At 38.1% G+C, this 5570-nt stretch overlaps 1 long non-coding RNA gene across 1 annotated transcript; it reads left to right on the top strand.

Moving 5' to 3' along the window:
* The first annotated feature begins 944 nt into the window (after positions 1-944).
* LOC131078907 (uncharacterized) lies at positions 945-2808 on the top strand. The gene is made up of 2 exons (XR_009113872.2): positions 945-1638; positions 1995-2808. It is a non-coding gene; the product is annotated as an uncharacterized LOC131078907 (long non-coding RNA).
* Positions 2809-5570: the final 2762 nt, after the last annotated feature.

Genomic DNA, 5570 nt, shown 5'->3' with positions numbered 1-5570 from the left:
ATCCATGCAACTTTCTAGAGTGTCATTTAGTTGTTTGAATCCAAGTTTTAGACAGTAGTATTGAAGATCTTTTTCTAGTAGTTCAGTTAATGCCAGTGTACATTGCTCTTGCTAGTGTGTCTCTCGTTTTACCTAGTATGGGAATGTCCTGAGAGTTCTGTATGCAAGATCATGTCTCTTCCATGAAAGTTAAAAATATATTGCTACATGGATATTTTCTATCCTTTGATCAGTGAGCAGACTTGTAATCGAGCATAACTAAATGAATATGCTAGATGTTATGATAGCATTAAAACATCTTTTATTGGATTGAAATTTCAAGCAGATGGCCATGATAGGAATAAATGACATTTTAATTGGTTGGTAAAATATGGTATTTATTGATTCAAATGTTTTGAAAGAATCTTGTACATGTTGGTAATCAGAAATACTATATTATTAGTTGGTAAAATAGACACATCGCTGCAGTCAGAGTGACTAGAAAACCAGATGCATGTCTGACTGCTGGTTGACACTTAAATCATCTGCCATGGTACGGTTAAAACAGAAAGCAAGATAAGCTTAACTAAAACTCAATGTTAACTGCAAAACAATAACAAAAACGAACAATTAGTAGAAAACTAAAGATAACAGTAAAAATTATAAGCTATATTGCAATATCTCCTGTCCTTCATTTTCTTCAATGCAATGCCCCTCATATTCCACTATAATTAATTTAGTTAATGATGCGTCATAAATTAGATATTAATTAATTAAATTAATATTAAGACGGTTAAGTTATTAAGCCTGGTATTAATGTTACAGTGATGTCAAGTTTCAAATATTGACTAAAAAAATATATTATTGTTGATTATGGAGCTGGATAAGGGTAATTGTGGTTAGTACATTTTGTTTGGAAAAGTAGAGGCCATTGACTATTCTCTAACGTTAGTTTTAACCTTATTTGGGGGACTGTTTGGGTAGTGATTTTGTGGAAAAATGGAATGGCGACCCTGATGAGGAGGAATGGTAGTTGGAGGTTCAAAAGTTAGCTCACGTTCTTCTTCTTTTCAAGCCTACCATTGGGAATGTCGTTAGTCATTCTTCTGTTTCAGCTGTCAGGTTGCTTGCGGAGCTCCAGGTGCCTATGGCTCGCATTAGGGATTGCAGAAGGGTTTTATTCTTCCCTCTTGTTTCGTGGGCTCTATAGGCAAGTAGGTGACTGTGTGGGTAGATCAGTAGCAGGAAAGTGGGGTTGTGGCTCTTTTCCAACCGAAGATTTTAACGAGTGTTTTGTGTGGGTTGGAGGATGAGTCCCGTTATCCTATTTTGGTGGGGGAGCTTCTTGTCTCCCCCCATCTTTGGCAAGGTTGGCGACTGTTTTGGAGCCCTGTTTATGACTGCAGGGAAGTTTTCTGATGGCTGTGGTTCTGCAATGCCTCTTATTGTTGTTGATGCGAACGTCTATAAAGGAATAAGGTGCGTGGAGCCTGGTGCAAGCAAGATATCATGGGCAGATTGGCTAGTTGTAGGTCCTAATTGAGTCTTCTTTTGTCACGCTCCCTAGAACCAGTTGTGATTGATAAATGGATTCAAGAGTATATAGTTCTTGATTCAGTTGGGAAAGATCTTCCTTTGGGCTTCAAAATGCCCTTATTGGTAAGTTTTCAGTTGCTAGGCATAACATAGATGTGGTGAGATGATGGGCTCCAAGGAAATGGGAACCTTTTGGTCAAATGGAGATCTCAGTTTTCTCACGATTTCTTTTTTGTTTCCTTCTTGAATCATGACGATAGTTTTCTTTCAAGGTAGGGTTCTTTTCCTAATGTAGTTGAAATCGGGCTTTGATCTGAAGAAGGAATGCCTTAGGATCCCCATCTCGATTAGGTCTCCAGGTCAACTGTTGGAATACTGGGAAGAAAAGGTTTTAGCTGTATTGCTAGCTCTTTTGAACAATTCAATTGCTATTGATTTTGTTACTAGATCTAGTGAGTGTCTGTTGTTTGCTAATGCAGATGTTGATACGGAGCTACCGACCTTTGTCACGTTATCTTCTAAGTTTGCTGTTTGGGTGCAGAGGATCGAGTATGAGGTAGCCTTGAATGTTTCCATATTTCTCTTATGGCTGGCCACTCGCCTATTGTTTGCGAAGGCGAGAGAAGGAAGCATAATGCATGGAGAGGAAAAGAAATATGGGAAGCTCAACATTCCTTAGAGCAATGAAGAGATGCCTTAGAAAAGGTAGAGAGTTGGGGGTATGGCGAACCTTGCTTCTAGCTCTTTGTAGGCTTCGCAATCTTCTTCCAACTCTACAAATGGAGACTTCGGCTCTTTTGGTCCCTTTGCAATAAGGACTTAGAAAGAAAGAAAGTAAAAGAACGAATTTAACATCCACGAGGTCAAGAATAGCCTATGGGACAGCCTGTTCAATCTGAACTAGCTTCTGAGGATCAGATCTCTGCCTATGCAAGTTGATGATGAGTGTACCCAGCTTTTCGATATGTTCCTTGTTGAATAAATTAGACCATGTGCTATCACTTAAGATATTGACAAACTTATCCATGCTGTCTTTAAGTGCTTCACACTCCAAGATAAAATGTTAAACTGGCAAACTGTTTTTTCCCAAATCTCTTTTGATCTTTCGATCTTTTAGCTTTATGAAAGAGATCCAATGAACTAAGTTTGGTTGTCAAAAAGAGAGAAAGATTTTGCTTCAGCAATTTGGTGGGTAGAATTGTAGAAGTTTAAACATCCTGACTAATCTCTGTCTTGGTAGTCCATGTTTCAGCGGTATTGTTAATGTTGCGCTGGTAGCTTTTTTGTCTTGCAGCTCTTGTATTGCTGGTACTTTCAGTTGTTTTGCTTTGTTGGGTATTAATGTTCTATTTGTTCTCCACTTTGTAAAAAGAAAATGGACCCTTTCAGAACTTATGTTTTACCCTTAAAAACATAACTAAATGCTATAAAATAATTTCATACTAATTAAATGTTAACGATGATTTGACTATTTGTAAATAAAGTAAGATCAATTTAAAAAAAAGAAGAAGCATGGACTGCTGTTAAATTGTATGCGATGAAAAGCGCTGTTGAAAGAGATAGCCATAAAAAAATGCATGCATTTATAAGTCATACGAGGGTTTATTAAGATACTAAATGGAATATTTAGTGAGTTGTTGATTTTGTGGAAAGAGAATATAATAATATTTAATTGCAATGTTAGAAAAAATAATTTTTAAGAAAAAAATTATGGTTACAATAATTTTATTTTTATATATATCTATATTTTGGAGGGGAGTTTGGTTTGAAGGAAGCATTAGGCAAAGAGAGGCGAGGAGATAAAATGAGGAAGAAAGGAATTAGAGTGAAATTTTATGTGCATTTTTGTTTTTGATCTTAAGAAGTAGCAAAAACAAAGGCATTGACCCTTTACGTTAACAACCCATAGGCAAAATTAATAGTAACAACACTTTAGCAGTAAACTGACAAAACATTCTTATAGTAATCGGAAAGCATAAATAGTCTTTGCAGCAAATGTATAAAATGAAATTGAGTCTTAGAACGAGCAAGAGACAACAAAATCACTATTAAAAACTAGCTTAAGCAAATTACTTGAGCATATTGCTCCATTCATTAGTAAGGAACTTAAACAGTTCTTCGTAGTTTCCTTCCATGTCAACACTTTTGCCAAGAACCTTCTTTTGCATGAGGTACATTGAGGTAGTTGAGCTATGCATGATGTGCAGGATGAATACGGAGAAACCATTTTTTTTTCCAGCTCCATCACCTTCTTTCTTAGGACATCTAGTTCCTCAACCGTAGTCTTGCACGTGGCACAGTTGCTCACACCACCACCTTTGTTGCCCACCTCCTCTGGCGTTGCATCTTAGGCGGGTCCAATCCTAAGTTCATTCTTGTCACTTTGAATAGAACCCTCGTTGGTAGAATTAGTCGAGCTAACAACTTTCCATGTGCCATCTTTAGCATCCTCAATATATGTTGCTTCTTTATTCTCTACAGAGTCATCTGCCTTAGGATTTTCCTCATACCCAACAAATTTTGTGTAGTAGCAGTACCCATTGAATGCCCAACTAGTCTGTTAGATCATCAACGATTGGCACTAGCACATTGTTTATTTTTAGAGGCAACAATCCTTTCAATAATAATCCTGCATGAAAAATGATAACTAGTTATCATGAAGTGATCTTCTGCAAAAGCCACACAAGCTTGCCATGCACAGGGGAGCCACCTCATCATCGTGACCCCAACCTTATTATGGGACTCCCACCAAATCTTGTAACCGTCCCCGTTGTCCCTCGAATCTAGAGTCTCACATCATTTGTATCACAAAGGTGACCCAAGGGCCCCACACAACTTTCCACATATACGTTTGAGTCAGCATAATTGTCTACAACCACCAAGCATATGGCCAACTATAAATTGGACACCACCTTCTTCACCACCTAGGCTTTGTCCTTTTCCTACTTGTCCACCCCGACTTGGTGGCAAACCCCTCCCCACAGATAGCTGTTCCATTGTTTTCAAACATGCAGAAATTCAAAACCCCTTCCTGCCAAAAACCATTCAAATTTGAATCAAATTCTCCCATCTCAGCCCCAAGATAATTAGACCAAGAACGGTAACACACAACCAAACCCACCAACAAAAAATCATCCAATATGATGGTTGAGCCTACTCTCCTCCATTAAGAGTCTTTGGATATTATCCGACAAGCAACCCCCCTTCTTCTAACATTTGAGATGATCCAACCCTAGACCCAAAGCCACCATAGCATTGACTACTTTATTTCCTTTTCTATAGGTATGTTTGATAACAAAAGAATCAAGAACTAACAACAATTTTTTTATGTCTCTTATAATTCTTTCAATAAATCAACCAGTCATATTGCAACCATTAATTGTATCAATGATGAGTTTAGAGTCGCCCTCAATTTCCAAATTGCGAATGCCAATAGAGAGGGCAAACTTCAACTCCCAAAGTAAAGCCGTAGCTTCAGCTTGATTGCTGGTACCCACCAAAATACTTCCTGAGTAAGTAGCCACCAAGGTTCCTATATCAAACCTTATGACCCCTCTTGCAACAACCAACACCTATCTAGTAGCTCCATCAAAATTCAGCTTGTGGCTCCCCACTATGAGAGGAACCCACCTAGTATTTTGCCTCTATAGTCTCTTAGAATTATCAAATCTAGCATATGAGGGGGAATATTCCAATTCTTCGCAATTTTGTCATCAAAGGTCAAGGGGGGAAAGGAGGGACAAGCCCAGTTATTGATTGAAATATTCTCCTAAAGAAGCTTGGCAAAACTTCTAAACACTTCATCAACAAATCTTTCTTCACCCATAAAGGTTCTATTATTCCTCTCCTTCTAGATGCTCTAAAGAGAGATGCAGTGGGATTTGTCTCTAGAATTCCCCAATCAAGGGGTGATAGGAAGGGTTTATCCATTCAAGGGCCAAGGCTTGATGGTCATTATTCATGACCCAAGCCACCTCTAAGTTCTAAGTTTTTTAGAACTTTACCCTACAGGTCAAAAGTGAATTGACAATGAAAGAGAATGTGGGGAATGTATG

Source organism: Cryptomeria japonica, chromosome 2 (assembly GCF_030272615.1).
Source record: "Cryptomeria japonica chromosome 2, Sugi_1.0, whole genome shotgun sequence".
In the NCBI taxonomy this organism is placed as follows: Eukaryota; Viridiplantae; Streptophyta; class Pinopsida; order Cupressales; family Cupressaceae; genus Cryptomeria; species Cryptomeria japonica.
Note: the sequence above shows the minus strand (reverse complement) of the source record. Positions and strands in the feature narration are given on the sequence as shown.